General features: G+C 38.1%; 1 protein-coding gene across 1 annotated transcript in view; it reads right to left on the bottom strand.

The window, feature by feature from the left end:
* The window catches only part of LOC142358570 (BTB/POZ domain-containing protein KCTD12-like), a 554440-nt gene that overhangs the window by 363854 nt on the left and 166219 nt on the right, over positions 1–24367 (bottom strand). The window lies entirely within an intron of this gene.

Genomic DNA, 24367 nt, shown 5'->3' with positions numbered 1-24367 from the left:
GCGTAATCTGTACTGCGCCTAAGTTGTCTAAACTCTCATACAAAAGTATTATATAAAATTATTTAGATGAAGACACAGTTCCTCCCGAGGTCATACTTCTGGATGACAAATGCAAGGTTGGTTTTTGGAGCAACATCGGGGTCGAAAGGGTCATGACGAGAGGAATAAGAGATGCCAGAGAGAGAGAAAAGAAAAGCACAGATAGTGAATCACCATTTTTCCGGTCGACCCTCTGTCGACCTATTCCCTTCTCAGAGCGCGCGGTACAACTAAAATTGGCCCGTAAAATCCACGGAAGGATGAGATCAAAGAAGAACCTCGAGGGCTTGTACGAAGTGCTTGCCCCAGCATCAAACATCAAAGAAACCAAGAAAACAGATGATCACGGTACGCAATGCCGATATTGCAAAGTTCGGCACTCAACTTGAACGTCAAACCCCTCTCAAGGTATATGCTGATTGCTATGGTCCCAGATCGATCGATTGAGAATTTGGTGGAGAAAAAAATCCAATGTCACGTGAAAGAATTTATCCGCAAAATCAGGAGCCACAAAAAAGGAAAACATAGAAAAACGCGGACCGAGTAGCCGGGTTTTGACCTCGAAATCAAACACTGTACGCGCGATGCGAGTTTGCATTCCTAAATTACCCAACTTCTCGGCCATCAGGAATCGAAATGTAGAATTAAGACTCGCCGGCTAAATGACCATTCCCACGACAAATGCACCGTCCACAGCTCTACAACATTTTCCCTCTGCTACAACTGATCCCACTACAGACAAGAGATCCAGTGGTAGAACCAGACGCAATCCAGCTGATTGCGGTTTCGAAGAAACTTCTTTAGACTCAGAGATCACTGCTCCACCAGCACGCCAACGCTGAGCTGGTGACGTCGAAAACTTTCAACCCTCCAATACCTCTGTTGTTGAAACATTCCAGTCAACAGCAGAACACGCCCCGGAAGAGACGAACATCTCACCTGTAATTGGAAATGTATCTCCGATTCGCAAGTGATGTTTTTGGCCGACTACAGGAGCCCGACTCCCGAAGACGATACAATTTCAATGACAGTCTACAATGTCGAATTGAACACGAATTCTGGTTAGACCTTCCCGAACTCACAAAACTAACTTTATATTTAATAGATATATTGCTATTAAATGTTTAACCTGGAAGCAACTAACAAAATTGTAAATATTTTACTACTATTAAAAATTGTTCTTATTGTACAAATTTTATCAAAACTCATGGGGGTGTGTGATACCTGACCGTTTATGTTTAGTTTAGTGCATTAAATTTTAATATGATGCAATAATTTTGTTCTTTCTTATTTGCCTTTTATTATTTTATTTTATTCAGATTGTATTTCATGTTTCCCGCTCGTTAGTTGAATCTTGCTCATACTTATTTCATATCGCGCTGCATGATCAGACATGTGTGTTTATACTAGCTATTTTGTTGACAACCACTTCAGTTTCATAATCTTGTCTTTGCATTTCTAATTCAGTTATCAGAACCTATTTTTATTTCGCTCCGCAAAGCTGTGCTCATAATATATAAGCAATTCGACTGGCGAAATCCAACACTGACTTTGAAAGTGCGTGTTTGCGCCGCGAGGCCGACTGTAAAATAATAAATTTCGACAAATCTAACACGGTTTTTTTCACTCAACTGAAGTTTTTGCGTAGGAGGGGATTTTTTTGTTCATACACCATTTTTTAAAAATATATAATGATTTTTGTGGGATGCTCAATCTGTTCCTCATTTGGTAGACAATTATTCCAAAATGTGGTTGAGCGGGGTCGGAATTTTATGTGCGAACGCACATTACCGAGGATCCTTGTATCAATTTAGACACTAATATTTTAACCGCTTCCAAGTTTCACACCAATAATTTCTTTAATTGAGCATATGTGTATATGATCAACTTGAAGATTCAAATAGGCTGAAATGAATGAGGTAACATCGAAAACTGTATCTTATATTTTCACATTGCAGTTACGTCACCCCGATTGTCTATAACTCTTATCTTGATTGTTCATACTTAAAGAGTCAAGTCTGTTCTTGCAATGACTATTAGAACATATAGGACAAAAGTTTAGAATCGTAGTTTTTATCTCATGGAACCGAATACAAAATTAAGCCTTGAGGAAAATTTGAAATTTAAATGAAATCATGTTTTCAAACGAGCGTTTGCAATCCAGAGAAATGGCCAATCCAGCCATTGATATCAAACCAATTGCTGACTAAGGTTTAAGTATTATTTAAACTTTCTGGAGGGGGGGGGGGGGGGGGTAAGCCACTCAGTTATTTGTCTGTTCATTGACATAGATCACAAGTTAATTTCAGACAAAGTTTTCTCCGAGCTACTTCCCGGGTGAATTATAAACAATTTAAATTTGTCTTTGAGTAATTTAAAGATAAAACATTGTTATTATCAAGCTTGAGTAGCCTCTATATAATTTTGCCTAAATTTCAAATTCTATTGGTTTTGGTTGATAAAGTTCCAGTGTTCAATGAAAAGACATTCTGACTCATTTATAGATCAAACTCGAGACCGCAAATTGAGACCCAGGTTTAGGTCCAGACCCAAATTGAGCTATGATCAGACTATGCAGACTGAAATGACCTCTGATCAGACTTTCCAGACCAAAGTTACCTCTGATCAGATCATCGAGACCAAAATGATCTCTGATCAGACTTTCCAGACCAAAATGTCCTCTGATCAGACTATAGTGCGCTTATGATCAGACCCAAACTCAGACCATTGTCCAGACTATAAACAGACTATGATCAGACTATCTTCAGACCATGGTCCAGACTCAATTTCAGACCATTGCCCAGACCTTAATCAGACTATGATCAGACTCAAGTGCGCTCCAAATAGTCTGATCAGAGAAAGATTTTAATTATGAACAAATCTCTTAATTTTGCTATAATATATTCATTTCAAAAAAACTGGTGTTTGCATTATTAAAATCATCTAAGGAAAAACCAATTCTGAAAATATTGCTAATGAAAACGAAACCTAACTGTTGAGAAAAAAATTTTATTTACCATACCCTTTAGTTCATATTCCTGACTCAATGGATGAACTTAGACAGCTTTCCACAAGAAACGTCGTGGTCTTCAGTTAATCAAATTTTCCTCTTGAGGGGACCGGCATTTGCTATCAGCTGGACTCCTTGTTTCTGGTCAGAGTCATCGGACTTTAGATGAGTCTCTGATCGGAACGCTGCTTTATTGTTGCCTCTTGGCAGAGCCAACATCCCACAATAAAAAAAAACAAAAAAAAATTGAAAAAATAATGCACTCGAAATCAGACCTTCCAGACCGAATTGAGCTCTGATCAGACCGAACCCAGACCATGGTCCAGACTAAAAAGACTATGATCAGACCGTCCAGACCGAATTGACCTCTGATCAGACCGAAATCAGACCATGGTCCAGACTATTGTGCGCTCAAACCGCTTTCCAGACCCTGTAATTTCGGTCTGGGAACACAGGGGTGTGCGCTCGATTGGGTCTGATCATAGCTCAATTTGGGTCTGGACCAAAACCTGGGTATCAAAATTATTAAAGGGTCATCCATTTTAAGTAATCACGATCTTAATCGTGAATAATTTAAGCCATGATTGTCTAATCTTAAACTCTCATCTTGAAAAAATGGGATAAAACCCAAATGCTCTGTAAACCTCTTTATTTTTTAGTAGAATTTCCTACCAGATTGTTTCAACTTGCATAAGTTTTTGCTGAGCTTAAATCTAATGGATTTCCTTTTATTTTCAAAACCCTCAGGTTTTTGCGTAAAGATCTCAATATCTTCAAACCAATTTTGATTGTTTTTTAATCGTCTTTTTTGCTTCGTGTGTTGACTTAGGTATCACATTATTATCTTTTATTTCTACCAGAATCAGATCGGCTTCCTGTTCTAACCTAATTTGACCTGCACTCAATGAGCTTATTGAAGTTTTCCTGCGTGTTAAAAGTTGTGTTTCTGGATTTTCTAATTTTAAATGTTCTTTTGTCCTCCTTTACGCCTATAAGATGTGTGTTGCTCTTATCTGATGATATCAAAAAATACCCTCTCGAGAAGAACGAACAATTTTTCAAGGAACAGTGTCGCAATGTGTACGTAGGCAGGACAACCAAAAATTTCATTGACTCGTTCGGTTTTTCTCCGCAGCTTTCAATTTCAGTTGCCTCACGCAAGGCCAGTATATCTTATCAAGTCCTGTTTGTCCAATTAGGCATCTCGTCATTGATATTATTTTTCCGCAGTTACGCTAAACTTAACCATTTTCATCTGGTAAATAAGGTGCTGAAAACTATAATCTTACGCATTGTTTTGTACATAAATGTTTCATCTCATTCGAAATAAACTCGCCCGCAACATAGCACATTAACGTCTCTGGCTTTTCTATATCTTCAAAGAACAGCTAGATTTTTCTACTTAATCCCAGTCTTTCGCAAATAATCTTTTTTATACCCGCTTAAACTCTCTACTGAGCCGATTGTATCTTGGTGGCCATCTACAGCTTCTGGATTTTTAGGCCCTCGTAAATCAGTATGGACTTTTTCTAGGAGTCCTTCGCTGCTGTACCAGAATCTTGGAATTTTCTCTGACTTATTCAATTGACATGTCTCACAGTTAGATACGTCGTTTTTACTTATTTTCAGTCCTATGGCATAATCTTTCAATTTCAACAGATCCTGATTATTATTGTGTTTCAATCACTTTTGCCCTTACCTCAGTCGATCCCTCTAGTTAAATTACAGTTTTTTGAACTTCTCGCTCTCCGAAGGAAAAGACTGTCATGTTTCTCAAATTGGGAAAGTATTCCGTTTGTGGTTCTTATTTCTAAGTCCTTGCCAAACAAAATCTCATTATCGGCCGCTCTAACTTTCAACACTGTGACTCAAATTTTGGAATTCTCAGGTATAAGTAGTGTACTTGACAATATTGCTGTCAGTTTAAACCTTAAACCATTTTGAGTCAGCTATTTTTATCTCAATGATCTCTCGTCCTTCTATTGAATTTTCTTGGATACTTTTTGCGTTAGTTGATGTCCCTGTATGTTCTTTGTCAGCTTCAATGATCAAATTTTCATCCTTAATCATGATTGGTTGCACGAGAGTTGAACTCTTGTTTGGTTCACAATCAAGTTTATTATTTGATGATTGAGAAAATGAAAAGTACTAATTGTCGTAGTTGCTTTGTTCAAATAATCTCTCAGTCTCCGGTTCATTGTTTTGACTAGAGTTTCTGCTCTGGCTTAAAATCTTTTTATCTAGTTTCTGCTTTTTACAAATTTTGAGGGTGTAGTTTTGTTCAACATATATAAAACACTTATTTCTTGCACACTTATTTATTTAAATTTTCCAGTGTTTTGAAGTTCTCGTATTCTTGGGCCAGTCCTTTCAAAATTATCCAATCAATAAAAATATTTAAAGTAAATATTTAGTAAAAATTCATTAACCGCTTCGTTAACCAAGGTCAATTTATATTGCATGCCGTCTGCTCTCTTTAGGTAGTCTACTACGCTATCATTTGAGGTCTTAAGGCTAGTTAGTTCTGCTATGAGTTGTGGCCTAACAAAGTTTTTGAGCCTTTTGCCAAGGTCATCCCAAGCGTGGTTGCCATCACCATTATGTGGTCTGAGAGATAAATTTGATTTTTTTTATCTGATGCCTGAACAAGTTTGTACCGTAAATTATTTTTTTCTTCTGACAACTCTAACATTAAGCACTTAATCTTCCTGAGTTTCATCCAAACTTAAAACTTTAGTGAGTGCATACTTTATTTGATGAGTGCATACGAGCTTCAAAACTCCGCCAATAAAGCAAGTCTTTCTCACGCCAACCTTTGTTTACCAAATGTTTAACCAAATGTTTAACCTTTTTCAATTTCAATTCACCTCTCAATTGATTCAACTAAAGGAAACTGTACTTAATTTTTATTTTTCACCTCTCTGTTTTTTTGATTTTTTTAAAAAAAGTTTTCCTCCTTTTACCTATTTTAACCCCACACACAAAATTTTAACTTTTCGTTACATTTTCGTTATATTTATCCTTTTCAACTGATTTTTTAGAGCTTTTGAGATTTCTTACCCATAAGTAAAGTTCCAAAACACCCCCACACGCTTCCACAAAGAAAGCTATGAACAGCTACACAAGTTTGCACAAAACACCATCAACACTGCTAAACAAGCTCCATCTCTACAAACAAAGTGTCCCAGTAAGCTACACAAACTACTTATTCAGAAATTAAAACTCTCGTCCAGCTACACAAGATCTTACTCCACAAAAACTCCCCCAGTCAGCTACACATGCTCCTTCTTCACAAATAGAGTGACTCATCTGGCTACACCAGCTCCCTCGCCACAAAGAGAGTCGCCAGCCAGCTACACATGGTCCTTCACCACAATCGTAGCTGGCACAAATAAAGTTCTCAACGTAGTTAGAACAATCTAGAACTTCAATCCACTTGTTTCTCCAATTTCTTGCCTGACATTTGGCTTGACATACGAGACAAATCTTCTGAGCAAATGTTTAAGTTAGAATTGATTGTTGATATTAATGGCAACCGTCACAAATCTTGGCCAATTCAAAACTCTCAAGCAAAAATCTCGAATTCTTCACTAGGATGACTTTCAGAAACTTCTTTTGAGTGGGCTATCTTTAATTCAACCGACTTTTCTTAATTTTGTGCTAATTTATTGCAATCTTTTTCTCACTATTATCTCCGTAATCCTATTGCCTCTCAGAATTAGAAGAGAATGATTGTTCTAATTAACATGAAAATTTTGATCCTAGTTTTATTTTTTTGTCGCATGATTTCATTGAATTTCATCAAACTTTTTATATTCTTCCTCACGACAACGACAGATGCCTTTAATTTTATGCCGTTTATTTAATTGCTAAAAAATAGTTTAAATGCCAAAGAGTTTCGAAGACAGTTATGCCAACGTTTTCCAGATCTTTGTTTTATTCGTTGTTTCTTTTGTGTCATGTGTTATACGCTCTTTTGACTATGTTTTGCAGCGTAAAGTTTGACGTTTAGGTCTTTGTGTTATTTTTCTTGACCTGTCTGTTTGTTGTTCTGGGCCCTTCGTGATATATTTTTTTGGAATTCACCGTCTTCCGCGATTTGTGTCATGACCACCTGATTACTCCCTAAGAAGTCAAACAATGAGTGCAGAAAATTTTTGCTTGAATTTTCCGCATCTTTGTTTATATCAATTGTGAATAATTACAAAAAATACATGATGCAATTTAAGGAATCTGCTTTGAGAATGGAAAATCCAACTGACTTTTAACGAATGTCAACCGAGCTGGATTGTTTTAAAGTTCTTTCAATTAGAAGATATCAGATATGCTTATTTCATTAACACAGGAATAGGAAAAGAATCAAAAAAGATTTTTTTTAAAGCTTGAACGTTTTCGATTGGATACGGTAAACTGAGAAACTATCATTTGAACAAAGTTGTGGCCTCTAAGAAAGTCTTTTTCAGGTGTGTTTCCTCTTCTCTTTTCACTGTTTTTGCTCCTGATTAATCGTGACTACCGTTAGATGCTATACAATTATTTTGTTCTTGCTTACTCAAATTTCAGTTTTCTTGTTTGCTTCGCCTCTATTATTTGTTTCTTCTGTAGTTTTCTCATTTATTCGGTTAGTCTTTTTGATCATGATTGTTGTTTTTATATGTCTCATATAATTCTCAACATAAATTTTTGAACACATAATTCTCAATGATAACGCATTTTTTAGGCTTTCTATTTCAACAAATATTTCCTTGATGCATATGTTTTTAATCTCTTCCCGGGTAGCTCTTATGCTTAAACATCAGTTTCCAAAAAGCGCTTAATCCACAAGTGTATTCGAAGACAAAACAAACTTTGTATTTTTGTAACGTGAAAGGGACGTGCTTAATGATTTCAGTATATGTTCGATTTTAATGATTTTTACATTACTTCTTTTAAAATATTTGTTTTGATGTTTTCTGGTGGATATGTGTGCGCGTTTGCATGCCTGTGCGCGTGCATTGTGCTGTGTGTATGTATGCGTGCGTTTGTGTTACGAATCCAGTTTAGATCTAGGTGCCAATATTGAGTTCACCTGATGAGTGGAAACCTATTTTTTTGCGTTGCGATTTCTCAATTCTTGAGAAGAGAAACAGAACGAGTTAGAATTATTATGAGTTGATAGTTTATAGCGTTTCTTAATTGTTTGTTTTGGTTAAAATTTTAAAATTGTTACTGACCATCGGAAACTATTTTCAATATTAAAGGAAAATCATTCCAAAAAATATTTGAAGGCCATTTTAAACACTTAGACACCGAATACTTGCTTACCAATTTACAATTTAGAATTTACGGAACGCGAAAAAAGGACTAGTTGATTTTATTTCTCGCCACCAAAATGAAAACGCTACAAATTCATATCTACATGAAGCGAAATTATTGTAGCTACATAATCCAATTAAAAGGCATACAGTGCAAAGAATAAAGACATCACAAAATATACCGGCACTCAAATTAAACGGACTTCCAAATGACCATTCATTCGCATTGCAAAAGAGACCTACTCAAAATGATACACTCAAACTGCGATTAACCTCAACTACGCACTCAAACAGCAATTCGCCCTGCAAATACCAGTTAATAATTTTACTGTTCTAGTTTAGCCAGTAAACGACAGTATTATATTAACGATCTCAACAACTACGCACTCGACAAATGCAGAACTCTAAACAAAAACCAGCTCCTTAAATTACCACTCAAAGATGTCAAATAAACAACCTCCCAAACACTTTACGTGAATACTCGCCTAAAATAAAACAATATTTTCTGATTCAATTCAGAACAAAAATGAACAGTGGTTCAAAATCAACAAAATTCAACATATGACAATTTTTAAATCATTATGTCTTACAAAATATCAGCATCAAGAAACCAAAACACAACTCGCTCATCTGCAACGCACATTCAACAGAGTAACATTCAACATTAATTTACCCTCGAAACTGTGTTCGCAAAGCGCATGGCCAATTTTGCCAGGCAATTTCCTAGTCATCAGCACTGCCCTCATGTTTTTCACTTCGTTCTGTAATTGGAATGATATTTAAAAAAAAATTGGCGTAAGAACGAAAAAATAGCCTCCAAAGCAAATAACTCAGTGGAGTAAAAAATGATGCATTAGATTGACGAGATATGCCAATATTAAGAAAGCGAGTCAAGACGAACAGCAAAATCAAACAACAACAACAAACATTACTTACATCAAAAAATTTATGTCCATTTTAAAAAACAAAACTTAATAACAAAGTCAAGAAAGCGTCAGATAGACAATTAGACAATAAAGAACAACAACAGTAAGTTTGAAAAATTCGCTCATTTTTTTAAACAATTAATTTCAAAATAATGAAAACACTTAGAAAACAACTAAAACATCTCATACGTTTACGGTTAGTTTCAACTAAAACATCTCATACGTTTACGGTGTGTTTCGAAAGATGGGAATTAAGAACTGTCGGTGTTCAATTTTTATGCGGTTACAAAAAGAACAACAAATAGACAACAAACAAAAAATCAGTTAAATTTTGCTAGAAAACTCCTTCGAAGCCTTAAAGTCATAGTTTGGCCCTGAAAAGATGTTCGGTTGACACCGAAAAATATTATGTGACCTCGCATAATGAAACCAGATAACAAGCAGACAAAAAAGAAAAAAGGCAAAATTAAGTAAAACTTGTTTACTTTTCGAAAAAAATTATTTCCAGAGGCATGAAAGCCATTAATTACAGAATTAAATATTTAAAATGAGTCGTTTATTCTTCCAAATGAAGGCCTGGAGACCTGCAATTAAACCCGTGTCGAAGCCAGTGAAGTCATAACGAATTCTTTCTAAACATTAGATTCCTTTGGCACCAATGCCTTGGACACCTTCCTTTGGCAACAATATTGTCATATTTGGCCTCTAAATACGGAGACTAGGTAACAAACAGAAGATAACAGGAACAAAATAGCAAAGCTAAAAAACGTTTTTTTATCTTGGAAAGCAATTGTTTTTCCAAGTCATGAAAGCCATAAGCTGTGTACTTATTCAGAATATCGGCCCTCTCTATTCTTCCGTGAAAAGCCAATGAAACCGTGTCAATGTACAGGAAATTTCATACGACTAAAAAGACAAAGTAAAAACGACAGGACGACAAAGTTAAAGACAACATTAAAAAATTCAATTAACTTTTTCGAGAAAATAAATTGGAAGCTGTTAAAACCAGAGTGTATATCTTTAAAGATTTTATTATAATCCATTATGTTTTAATTTGAATGCCAAATATGTGATATATGAACTGTTAATAACGTGATAATGTGAAAAAGTTAGAAAACGTGGAAAATGGATAAATGTCTGAAGTTAAAAAAATGTGAAATCAAAACTAAAAAACCATAACTTAAGGTTTGAAACTTACTGGGGTTGAATTTGAATTCAATGAAAAGGAGAAGCATTTTTTCATTCTTGACACTAAGCAACAAGTTGATCAAATTAAGAGAAAAATGGAGACAAGGTTCAATAAGCCATTATTTATACAAAAATCAAATATTTTTCAAAATCAAAACGACCATAAGCTTTCAAGTAATAAATTTGATACAATAATTGAAGCTAAATAGGAAATGAATTGGACCTATCACATATGAACTTTGGTTTGAAATGTTCTGTTATTTAATATAATTATGAAAAAAATCGATTTTTATTTTAAAAAGACCGACTGTTTACAACCCGAAATAATTTTGGATTGCAACAGTCCAATATTGGTCCAAAACTAGCTCTGCTATTGATGTTCGTCCATTAAGAACACTTAATTTTTCGAATGTTATAGATAAAGATATTTTGTTTTTTTAAAAATCAAAAATAAATGCTGCGTTTTTGAAAATCAACGAGTTGGGTTAGCAAAAAATAGCAAAGATTTAATTACGGTGCACTCGCAACAGAAGATAAAGTAGAAATAGCCGCCTTTTGAGTATACAAAGATTGTATTAATGTTGTTTGGGTATGTTCTTCCTGCAAAATCAATCAAAGTGGACTAAAGAAACTTATTTCGTGCTGTTTTTGATAAAAAAGTCTGAATTTTGAAATGTTTACCCTTAATTTTTTCAAACAAAATAAATAAAATAGCCGACAATATTTTTTGTCTTTAAAAAAATCAACAATACTTTTTTTTAAAAAAAATTAACAAAATTTTTCAAGAATTCCGGATAATGTGAAAAAAATCAACGGAGTTCAATCTATTTTCTCAAAAGTTTAAACCTCGATAACTCCCTGTAAAAAACGAAAATCGAAATTAATTTAATTCCATAATTTACGCTGGACAAGCTTTCTAATGATACCATTCTGAACTCTCTACGATGAGTATATCGATCGCCCAAAATTGTCTGAATAAAAAAACCCATTTGAGTATATAGTTCCCCTCAAGAGGGGTCGGAACAATAACTCATGCCCTCTGAAAACTCCTGATGATTCATCTTCATGCCACCCATCCAGGATAGTGGAGCTTGGTGTGGATAGCTGCGGACTGCTGGTGAACCTAAATGGAAAAAGACCTTGTTGTACGGGCAATAGAGTGCAAATTTGGCAAGGCAATTGGTAAGAACCCTAACTTTGCCATTCCTGCAGCGTATTTTCACCCTCTTAAATACTGGTAATTATTGTACCGTTCCCAAAAAGAACTCTAAATAAAATTTAGAGGCTTACAACGCCTACAACAGAAATATATGAAAAAAAGGTTCAAGTATCCATTTTCTATTCCAAATCCTTGAGTGTCTAGCTTAAATAGCTTAGACCAAGCTAAATGCGTGATCAGATTTCAGGTAAAAACTTTTTGGAACTGATTGGAAAAAGCGAAAAAAGAGAACCTCCAGAAAAATCATGCAGCCACTCTAAAAAGATCTTTTACGGGCTTTACAAAATTCTCGCCCCTAGATTGCTAGTTACAAACAGATGTAAGGGAGTATGTTGTTGGGAGGGGCCATGAACGACAGATAAAACAGCAGACCAAAAACTTTCAGCCAAACACAGAATAATTTTTCAATAAAAATCAAGAGAAACATGAAGACAAAATAAAAGCAAATTGAAAATGGCAGTGCAATTTCATCTACAAAATGAAGTGATGCACTCGCAATGCGAGTGCCCATTAGGAAAAAATCTATTAAATCCGCGCAGCAAAAGATATAAATAATGAAGACGCCACCAGCTGCTCGCAAAGGAACAGAAACCATTCTCATCTCTTCAAAATTGAATGTTATCCATAGATCAAGCGCCCTAACAAGAAAAAGATCACAATATCATGGTTTGAAACTTCGTCGAGTGAATCTCTAACTTCTCGACAACCTACTCCTAGTCGAAAAATGGCAAACGACGAAAAGATGATATCTCAATTTTCCTACCCAAAACTTTAGTTACCCAGACGATAGTAGATACTGCCGAGCAACTTTCTGCCGATACAAGCACTGTGCTTTTGCCGTTTTTCGCCATATCATCCACTTATTTGCTACATCGGGGATCCAAGACGATACAAAATCGTCCAAATTATGATACAGAGGACCGGTCACTAATATGAACATTGAAAGAAAACTGCTTGTTGAAAACAAATTTTGATCCACATTTGCAGCCATAAATATATTATATTATCGCTAGCTATTTATAATTAGTACATATATAGTTACATGCGTATAGTACATACGTATAGTAGATATTGTACTTTTAAAATTGTCACTGTTCATTCAAAAAAAGTTCTTTCATCAGGAAATGAGATAATGTTAGACCCAAAAGTACGGACGAGATTGCACTTCTATGGATATTTCCACTGTATTGTCAATTTTGAATGTATCCTTTTAAGTAATTTTGTTTTGGAACAAAGTTTTGTTTCAGAACACATTTTAAATAATTTGGCCTTAGCTTGGTCTCTTCCGTTTTAGAAGCCTCGGAAAAAAAGCTGTCAGTTTCTATCCGGTCTTTTTTACTTTCCTGTTTCAGTCCTGATGTGCGCCGAGGGCGCGTTCTTCTCCGGCAACTTTGCGTGATATTGAAACAAATATTTTAAACATGTTGGTCTTTTTTAAGAAAATTTTTTACTTGATTGTTTTGACTTTTCGAGTGACTTATACGCCCTTGACTTTTTTGTTTTGGTGGAGACAGTTGACTACTAAAAGTCAAATTAAATGCACCGGAATTAGTGTAGTTTTTGCACCCTCAGTTTTATTAGTTGTTGTTTTGGTATATATTAACCTCTAAATGACGTCACTTGAAACCCTCCTTATTGAATTTAGCTGCCCCCTTTCCCTGCGATTGAAGCAGGCTGCTATCGATTCGAGCTGTCACTAATTGTTGGAGAGCAATTATTCTGATGTTACTTGTTTTTGATTTTGATTTCACTTCTTGAAGGACTTGCTCACGATTTATTTTTTTGAGTCTTCTGATTGATTTCAAGTGCGCACATTCAGAAAATAAATCTGTTGCTGAAATGAAACCGATTGAGAGCAGTGATCGTATATCCCCTGAAGCATATAGGTGAATATTCTTGACTCTAATCCAAGAGGTTATGCGTACAAACCTTTCTCCACTATGAAGTTTCCGAGCTTTAAAAGTTTCTTTAGCCTATATTCCCTTCTGAACTAATTGCCTCGCCAGTCCTTTGAGTGCACTTCATCCAAACTTAGCCAGTTAATCTTTTCTACTTTTTGATGTCAATGAGAATTCAAATTAGAGTGCTGATTATAATTGTGCTGGAGTAGTAAAGGAACTAAAAAGAGAGTAGTTTAAGGCAGTGAAACTTTTTGAAACTGCAGCAAAATTGGAATGAAAATTTCTCTGTATTTGGGACTTTCTGTCACGTGCGATGATTTTCCCAATGATATTTCTCCATGAATGCTGCCAATGTTTGATCATGTGCTCCAATGGTGCGCAGATGCAATAATGTGTACCCCTCGATAGGCAGCTAATAGTTTTTTATTTGAGATTAACTCTATTTGGTTTCAAAAAATATGCTCTCTGAGTTTAACTCTTGTTTTTTTTTCACTTAGTTTTATTAATCAAAAGTATTATTGGCTTTCTAATGCAGCATACATGAAAAAATTAGTTGTTTCAGTTCATAGCCAAATGTTTTTATGACTTAAACGTTGTTTTCAAAAAAAATTGTTTTTGAGCTTTTCCCGTATTTGTTCCATTTGCTACTTTTTCGTTTTGTGTCATAAATGCGAATCCTTGTAGGTTTTCTAATGAGAAATAAATTAAACAAATTCATTGATCCGGTTTCTTGTGCTGTAACAATACTTATTTTTAAAAAATAAAATGAATTTTGTGCGCCTGTATACTGTTCTTTTTGTTGTCGTAATACATAGTTTCATTGAAGATAGTTCCTATTGGTATTCTAATGAGGCATTGTCCATTTTTTAAATTTGCGTGTTTTGTTGGTTGCGTTGATAACATTGACAGCCATTGTTTTCTTATAACACTGCGCGTTCATAGAATACTGGTGTTTTGCATGATGCCGTATTTTTGTTTTCTTGTTGTCTTTTCAATTAGTCTCATTAATGACTGATCCAATTGGTTTTTTGTTACGTAGTAAATGAACGAATTATTAGCCAATCAGAATTGAGTATTTAGATTCGAATTTAAATGCGTATAAAACGTTCTAATATACATAGAAAGTTCCGAAAAAGTTCATTTAACCTAATTTTAAGTAAATATAACCACTATATGTATCGATTAAGCTGGTTTTCGGCTTAATATTTTTAGGTTTTCTAGACAATTGCCGATTGAATACGAACTGATTTTGACGTCAATGACATCAGACGAAAAAACCTGTTAAATGAACAACAAAATCTTGCCGTCTAAGTTTTCACTTGTTACATTGAACTTGATAATGCTTGTACGTTGCTTGCTGAATAATACGTTGCTTACAGTTGAATAAAAATACGTTTCGATTGAATAAATTGAAGCTTTCGGAAGAGTGTTTTCACCTTCAATAATGATGCCGCTCCCGCTTATGAACGCAACGCTTTAGCCTAATTGTTGTGATAAACGTATTTGGTTTGAACGATGGTTTGAATAAATTAGGACGGGCGGTCCTTGTTTCTGTTTGGCCGAGGAAAAAATGAGTTAGTGAGCTCTGATTTTACGTGTGATTGCACCCTTTGGATTTTACCCACAACGGAACCCGATTGTTTGTTCCGCGTGTCGCCTACGAACAACATTTAATGGACCGAGTTTTATGGACCGAGTTTTATGGACCCAGTTTTATGGACCGAGTTTTACTTAAATGGACCGAGTTTTACAGCCATGAACGAAACGAAACAGGAAGTGTACGGGCTCAAAGACCAAACTTGAGGACACCTAAAGAGTGTCAAAAAAATTTCAAAAAATTCAGCACACCCGATCTACCTGTGCGCAGACGGATCAGATGTGTTGGATTGCAGCTTATAACTCCAACCTCTGGAAGCAGATGCTAAAAGGTCCTGACAAAAGAAGGAGGACAGTACTAAATAAGTGGTGGCCTCATCTGAATCATTACCAAAACTGTAAGACGAAATTTTTCGCATACTATATTGCAGTAAATGTTTTTTATAATTTAGACGGCAAGAAACCCATCCCGTGAAATTTTTTGAATATTGGGGTAGCAGAATTAAACTAATCGTTGTAGAAAACTTTGGTAAGGGGGCCTACATGAAACAATTTTTGAGACGAAAAAAACATCGATCCTGAAAACTTTTGGTAGATTTAAGAAAAATTCGAGACAATTGATACAGTCTGTTCTTATATATATATAAAAAAACCTCTGATATAGAGAAAATTGAGAGAAAATAATGCTAAATTGTTCAATGTTGAAAATTTGTGGTCAATTTTGAGGCAATTCAAAAAAAAAATTAGAAAAATTTTACCGAATATTGATAAACCGTATTTTCGAGCATAAAAGTGTCCAGTTTAGTGGATTACCGTTCCGTTTTGAAGAAATTGCAAAAATTGACCAAAAATAGAGAAAAAATTGGACAAAAGCAAAAAAATTTGACAAAGTTGTCAAAAATTAATTTCTCCAACAACTAGAAGGTTCGTCAATTGAGTGAAACTCAATAAACACAAAAAGTTGTGAAATTTTTCACGACCTCCGGCCTACACACAAAAAATTATCGAATCACTAAAATATTTCCTCATCGCTCGTTTATGTACCATTTCGTCAATTAACTTTCCAATTCCCCGTGTTCCATTGTTCAATAACGTTGCTCTCCCAAAACAGTACTTTCCGTTTTCTCCGTATACTTTTCCGGATTTCGATGTATGTCATATTTATGAATTATGTTTTTGTTTTCGCTGTAGTATGTTGAGTATGCTAGTATGCTGGTTTGTTGTTTAGGTCTTATAGCTTTCTAGGGCGTGACATAAGTTTATTCTCGAGTTACGGCTGAATTGTCCTTTGACTTTTCAACCTTACTAATTTACTAGCCTTCCTGTTGTAATATATTGATTTTGCTGTTGTATGTTTGTGTGTAACTGTATGATTGCTAGTTGGTTTGGTCTTGTTGCCTTCTAGGGTGTGACTTAAGTTTATTCTCGAGTTACGGCTGGAGTGTTTCTCGACTATTCCAACTGTCATAGTCTACAAATACACTATTGTAGTTTATTCAATTTTGCTGTAGTTTGTTTAATACCGTTAGTATGCTGATTGTTTGTTTCGGTTTGGGTTTTGAAAGGATGTGACTTAAGTTTATTCTGGAGTTACGGCTAGTAAATTTCTCGACCTTTGCATCTTTTTGGTGTACTACTGCATTGCCGTAAATTAGTTTGTCGTTCAATTTGTGGTTATAGCCCCATAATGAACTATATTAGATTGTCTTGCAGTAGCTTCTCTCCTTCTTCCTAGGGTATGACTTAAGTTTGTTCTGGAGTTACGGCTAGGCTGTTTGGTTGAGTTTTTGCTGTGGTCTGCTAACATAGTTCTTTCGGACATCATTTCCCGCCCGTTCGTTCCCACCGTCCCGTTTCGTTGCGTTGCGCGTTTTTCACTCGCTTTCCCGCACGTCCCGTTTCGGTTTCGTCGCGCACTGCAGTGTCTACAGTGTGCTGTGTTTGATGTCTTTTGCGTTGGGTTTGTTTTGCGTGGGTTTGGTTTGTTTGGAGTGTGCATATAATAGATAACCGTGTGCAGTGATAGGTTTGCTGGTCTTTGGAAATAATAGCATCGTGATGTCTAATAGTCTTGATCAAAAAATCAAAAAGTTGTACGCTGCCAGGTCAAATCGTGAAGCTGAATTGCATGCTATACATGAAGATATCCTTCATTGTATAAATAATCAAAGTAGGCGAGTGAAAGTTGAACGCCTAGTAACAAAGTGCAACGAAGCATTTATGACTGTTGTAGACAAAAATGGGGACCTGATTGCATTTGCTGGAAAAACGGAGGATCCAATTGCACTTGTTCCTTCATTAGAGTCTTACTTGGAGGCAATGACCTCTAAGAACGACAAGATTCTCGCTTCAGCACGAAACTACATCAACTCTGCTGATGATAAAGTGAGTGAGTTCCAGGAACCAAGGGCTTCCATTCGTTCTAGACTTCCCTCACTGATGACCTTGTCAAAAACATGATCTAGTCAAAATCTAGTCAGCGTAAACATGATTACGTAATTGCTAAGATGAAGCGTGAAGAAATCGAAAAACAGAATGAGGCAGCCATTCGCCTTGCTAAACAGAAAAAGCAAATGGAATTGGATGAACTGGAGGAAAACAACAGGAAACGGTTGGCAGAGGCAACTCTGCAAGAATTTGAATTGCTGGACGCCGTTTCCAAAGGTAGCCAATCTGAAACAACTGCAAGTGCTAGGAGCTCAATGAGAAGTGAAAAGGCTGTCCAAGACTGGATCAACACCTCACTTGCTTTAAGTTTTAACAACGAGGAGAAAACTAGTGAACCAGAGGTTACGAGAAACCCTCCAGAAAGCCCTAGACACAACAACGGGGAAACAGTGGAAGATCACAACACTGACATTTCAAGGCATTCCATTCCAAAAAATTGTCGAGGCAACTACTTTTTAAGCATTGAGACCTTGCAGCAACTCGACCCCTATTATACTCCACCTGAAAATTTTTTGGCTGCTGCTAACACACAGGCGTTGTACCAGGCGCACCTAAAGGCCCAAATGAATGAAACGGGCCAACAAGTCATGCCGTTTTCAAGCTTAACTAACCAAGGAACCGAGGATAATCAATCGCCTTCTGTACACGCCCCAGGGGATTCTTCACAGCCCATTCAACAGCCCATAGCACCACAGACGTTCGCACCACAAGGAAATCAAAATAATGCATCCGAGTTTTTTCCACACGCACAATCCAGGGGACCTGAAACATCAAATCTGCCGAAGAATAATTTGGCCCAGCGAATATGATCCCGACAACAAATTAATTGTGTCCCCCGAGCACCAAACGCCACTCTTCCTTCTTTTCCGACAACAAATCATCCAGCCCCCGCAATAAACGTTCCCCTGCACCCAAGCGCCCCACCAAGTCCAAACATTCAACAGCACAAATCCGAACCCGCTCATCCTAACGTCCTTCCCATTCGGAACCCAGTCTTCGCACTAACCTCACTGCTCCCATCTCACACGCCCCTTTGACTAATCAGCTTCTCGTCAACAACATTTTTCAGAATAATAATAACCGAGTACACACAGTCGTACGTTCCGTTGCTCCTCCTTTCCCAAATATGCCTAATATCCCTCTTGGCCAAAATTTTGTCCCAAATATGAGTCATTGGCGGTTTCCACAGCACAGACCATCAATAGTCAACCAAAACGTTAATACCGTAAATAATGTTGCTCCAAATGTACAGGCACACATCGCACCATCAGTTACGAATTTTCCACAACAAATATATTCGAATTCGCCCATTTTGATTGATATGCAATCACCATCCGGCGCACAACAGGAAAACCCGATCGCAACTACAAGTAACACTGTACCTGGTCTAGCCACTCCGGTTTTCCAGCCAACAAATCCTTATGTTGGGCCCACACCGTTTAGTTGGAGCGGTCCACAGGTGTCTGCGCCCACCCCTTCAATAGCAGACAATGCGTCATTGATCAGGGAGTTGGCTGATGCAATAACCAGCAAGAAAAACGACCCCTTGCCAGAATTGAAACTTGCTCAGTGTAATGGCGATCCATTACAATGGCACGAGTGGTATGGTCAATTCAAAAGCGCGATTGACTCGCAGTCGTTCACTGATGACGTTAAATTGACGTACCTTAAAACACTCGTCACCGGTAAAGCAAAGATTGCAATCGCCGAATTTGCTTACTGTGGTTTAATGTACAAGGATGCACTGAGGACTTTAGAACGTAAATTTGGCCAGCCACAGGCAGTCGTAAGTGCACACTTGGATAAACTAAGCAATTTTCCGCCTCTCAAAATGCACAATAGTGATAATATCATTAACTATTCTGCAGCCCTATCCAGCCTCGTTACGGTAGCTCTTTACGGTTAAGAAGCACTGGGTTAAGCCTACCCTCCTTGACTTTAACGATTGGCTCAAAGAAAAGGCTGAGGCCCATGATCTTATGAAACAAAGCGCAACCAAGGCAAGGCCTGAAGATAACAGCACTTCAGTAACCAAGACCAAAACAGCCTCAAAAGTGTTTGCATCAAACTCACAACAAAGGGACACAAAGAAGCAAACTCCATCTTCTTCCACAAACACTTACTCTCGGTGCATTGTATGCAAAGGTAACCGCCGGCTATGGGAGTGTCGAGTTTTCAAGGAAAAGACTCCAACCCAGAGAGCTAAGTTGGTGGCGGATAATAAACTTTGCTTTTCGTGCTTAAGGGACAAGCACACGTTCCGCCAGTGCCCTCAGCCAAGAAAGTGCCGAGCAGAGGGGTGTAATAGTTCGCATAACTCACTATTGCATGGAGCAGATAGGGTTTTTTCCAACAAAACAGTCAACAAATCCCAATACTATCCAGTCTTCTGGCAACACAGGTCAAAGTAAAGCAACTACTAGTCAACAGCCGTCTAATAAGACCACAACAATGTCATCTGTTACTGATGTTAAGGGGCTCCTTCAGGTAACGGAATTGCAGTTGGTCAATTCGTCCGGTTTAGATACCAAGGCTTTAGTATTGTGTGATACCGCCTGCAGTAACTCATGGGTGGCCGGTAGTCTCGCAGATAGACTCGGTTTGCACGGTAAAGCACTAAAGCTAACTGTCAAGGGTATTAATACCGAAGAAGTAGTTGACACTAGGATTGTTGAAGTTACTGTGAAACCAAGAGAACATCAAGATTTCGAACCATTTACCATCAACCCTTTCGTTAAAGATAGTCTGAACGTCGGCTCCGATATAATTAATGTACAGTCCCTGCAAGAGACCTACCCACAATTAGCAGTCCTTGATCCCGTGACATATTCCTATAAAAACATTGAGATGATACTCGTACAAGATGTCTATCATGCCATCCGCCCGTTAGAATACTTCTCTGTCGATGAGAAGCGTTCACCCGTTGCCGTACGCTTACCCATAGGTTGGGTCTTAAGCGGTCCGTTACCATCAAGTTCGTGTTTAACCTCAACGTGCTTTAAAGTGAATATCGAACATGACAATGAGTTAGCAAGTCAAGTAAAGTCATGGTACGACATTGAATCGTTCGGAGCAAACAAGCAGGTAGACTCACGATCTGCAGCAGACGCAAGGGCTCACCAGATCCTTGAGAGTACCACCATACACAATGGTCTGAGATACGATGTCGGAATGTTGTGGGCAGCAGACAACATCCAGCTCCAAATAATTAATTTTCCTCCCTTGTGCAACTAAAACCGCTCGAGAAACGTTTGGCCAAGGATGAAGACCTCAGAGAGAAGTATATTAGTACCATCAAGGAAGACCTAAATATGGGGTATGTAATTGAGGTTCCGGACGATCACAAGGTTGACAGCCGGTCTGATAAAAAGTGGTACCTACCCCACCATCCGGTTCTAAACCCGAACGAACCAGGTAAGGTGCGTAGGGTGCTCAATGGAGCAGCAAAATTTCATGGCGCCTCACTGAATAAACTTTTGCTCACTGGCCCTGATCTGCTCCAAAATCTTATTTACGTACTTCTTCGCTTCCGACAACATCCATATGCCGTCTCCGCCGACATCGAGGGAATGTTTCTACAGGTTGGCGTGTTACCATCAGATCAACCATCACTTCGATTTCTGCTGTAGTGTATCAATTTACGCGCCATATATTCGGGGCTAAAGACTCGCCCACATGCGCCAACTATGCATTACAACGCACTGCGAGAGACAATGCCAAGTTTTACCCCGAAGCTGCAAAAGCCGTCCTTGAAAACTTCTACATGGACGATTATCTTGACTCAGTGGAGTCTCCAGAGAAAGCCATCAACAGATCGAAGGAATTGGTACATCTTCTCCATCTCGGTGGGTTCAAGCTTACAAAGTTCGTAAGCAATGTACCAAATCTGGCTGACCCAAATGATGGTTTCTCTCAATCTACTGAGCCCAAGGTTATTGTTTCATGTCAGGAGGATTCATCACATGTGCTAGGGTTAAAGTGGGATCACACTAATGACACTTTAGTTGTGAGTCGGGGTACAAGCTGCGCTATCACCAAGTCCCTCACGCAACGCTTAGTCCTGAGTCTTGTCTCGAAAGTCTTTGACCTCATTGGTCTTGTCGCACCTTTTACCATCGGTGCGCGACTGCTCTTAAAAGACTTCTGGCTTGTCACAGGACAACAATGGGACGACGAGCTCCCACAAGACATGGTTCAAAGACTTTTGGCTTGGAGTGCGGACTTACCAAAGCTTGAAAACATCAAAATTGCACGAAGTTATTTTACTGGACCCTTTGATAATGTAGAATTGCACATGTTCGGTGACAGATCCCAGGATATTTTTAGAGCCGTCGCATTTCTTTGAGCCCGAGTAACAACTCCTACGGGCAAGGTAAAAACAGAGCTTGCGTTTGTTTTGGGGAAAGCGCTCCTGGCGCCAATGAAATTAATGACTGTCCCAAAAATGGAGTTGCAAGCAGCTCTACTTGCCGCTCGATTGAAAAGGGAGATTATGCAAGCACTTACTGTATCTGTTAACCAAGTATTCATGTGGACAGACAGCACGACCGTTCTCTAATGGATTAACTCAAATGAAAAGCAACCAATCTTTGTTGCAAACCGTGTTTGCGAAATTTTGGAGTATACCAGCGTTGACCAATGGAATCACGTCGCAACTAAGGTTAATCCAGCTGACGCTGGCACGCGTGGAATGTCCGCTGAGTTTTTGCAGCTAAGCAGTTGGGTCAATGGTCCACATTTCTTAACTAACTCAAGTTTCCCTTTCGTACCGAACAAAGACGTCATTAATAACATCAAACTTGGCGTCAACCAAGCAGTCATCATAGAAGACACTGTTTCTCTCGCTACATCTGTTAAAAAACAGACAACTCCCGTTCCGTCGTTTTTCCTATTTGAAAAGTTTAGTTCTTATCAAAAGTACTTGCGCATTGCCGCATACGTTCTCCGGCTTTTGCCGAAACATGCCGGCTACCGTAACCCCGATGGTAGCATTACCGACCCTACTGAGCTTGTCGAAGCCGAGCGTCATCTACAGTATTTGGTGCAAGGAGAGTCTTTTGAAGCCGAAAGAAAAGATCTTCTTGACAATAAATTCGTTAAACGGAGTAGCCGAATTGCTCCACATTCACCGTTTATCAGTTCCAATGGGCTAATCCGTTCCTCGGGCCGCATCAAGCGGCTAATGGAAGTTGGGTTTAACGTTAAGTACCCAATCATCTTAGATGCACGTCATCCGTTTGTTAAACTATTCCTGGAACACACGCACGTAAAGCATTATCATCAAGGCGTTGAATAACTAAGATCAATTGTGCAGGAACACTACACAATACTGAAACTAAGATCATCCTTGCGTTCCATCAAAGCACACTGCCTGAGATGCCGAGAATTCCAAGCTGTAACTATGCAACCAATCATGTCTGACTTACCTAAGGAGAGACTTGCTTACCAGTCTCCTCCCTTCACGAACACTGGCGTTGACTACTTTGGGCCATTCTATGTTACTGTCCGCCGTACTACTGAGAAAAGGTGGGGCTTCCTCTTCACCTGTCTCACTACTCGCGCTGTCCATGTCGAGATAGTTACATCCATGGACACCAGTTTTTGTGTTATGGGAGTTGAGCGGTTTGCGTCACGAAGGGGTACACCTGCCATGATTTGGTCAGACAATGGCACTAACTTTATTGGAGCGGAGAAAGAACTCCGAGAAAGTATTGAAAAGTGGAACGTTGTCAACATGCAACTGAGCTCGCTCACAAAAGTATAAAGTGGAGATTCAATTCACCCAGCGCACCATATCAAGGTGGTGTCTGGGAGAGGTTGGTACGCAGCTTCAAACGCGTGTTGTATACTATTCTTGGCACGCGTCGCCTCACGGATGAGGTACTGCATACCACATTTTGTCTCGTGGAGAATGCTCTCCATTCGCGTCCTTTAACACTCGTAAGCGCTGATCCGTGCGAATTGAACGCTTTAACGCCCAACCACTTTCTTTTAGGAGAACACTCTACCGGTATTCCGTCTGTTGTCGGCAATAATGAGATCGACCATCGTAAACGTTACGCCCGTGCGCAGTCGTACGCTAATGTGATCTGGTCCCGTTGAATCAAAGAGTACGCACGGACGCTGAACCGACGCTCTAAGTGGCAGACGACTGCCGAGCAACACCTTAAGACCGGTGACTTGGTTTGGATAGTTGAGGAAACCAACCCTAGGGGTTACTACCCAACCGCTCGGATTGTGGAACTCCGTTACGGCTCCGATAGCGTCGCGCGCTCCGCCGTTTTATGTACGTCGACCGGTTCACCCGTCCGTCCGCTTGTAAAACTTGTACCAATTTTCCAACATCTTCTTCCGGGCCGGAGGATGTTACGTAGTAAATGAACGAATTATTAGCCAATCAGAATTGAGTATTTAGATTCGAATTTAAATGCGTATAAAACGTTCTAATATCCATAGAAAGTTCCGAAAAAGTTCAGTTAACCTAATTTTAAGTAAATATAACCACTATATGTATCGATTAAGCTGGTTTTCGGCTTAATATTTTTAGGTTTTCTAGACAATTGCCGATTGAATACGAACTGATTTTGACGTCAATGACATCAGACGAAAAAACCTGTTAAATGAACAACAAAATCTTGCCGTCTAAGATTTCACTTGTTACATTGAACTTGATAATGCTTGTACGTTGCTTGCTGAATAATACGTTGCTTACAGTTGAAAATAAATACGTTTCGATTGAATAAATT

Source organism: Convolutriloba macropyga, chromosome 2 (assembly GCF_964194025.1).
Source record: "Convolutriloba macropyga chromosome 2, txConMacr16.3, whole genome shotgun sequence".
Classification (NCBI taxonomy): domain Eukaryota; kingdom Metazoa; phylum Xenacoelomorpha; order Acoela; family Convolutidae; genus Convolutriloba; species Convolutriloba macropyga.
The sequence above is the reverse complement of the archived record's forward strand: the minus strand, read 5'-3'. Positions and strand labels throughout refer to the sequence as shown.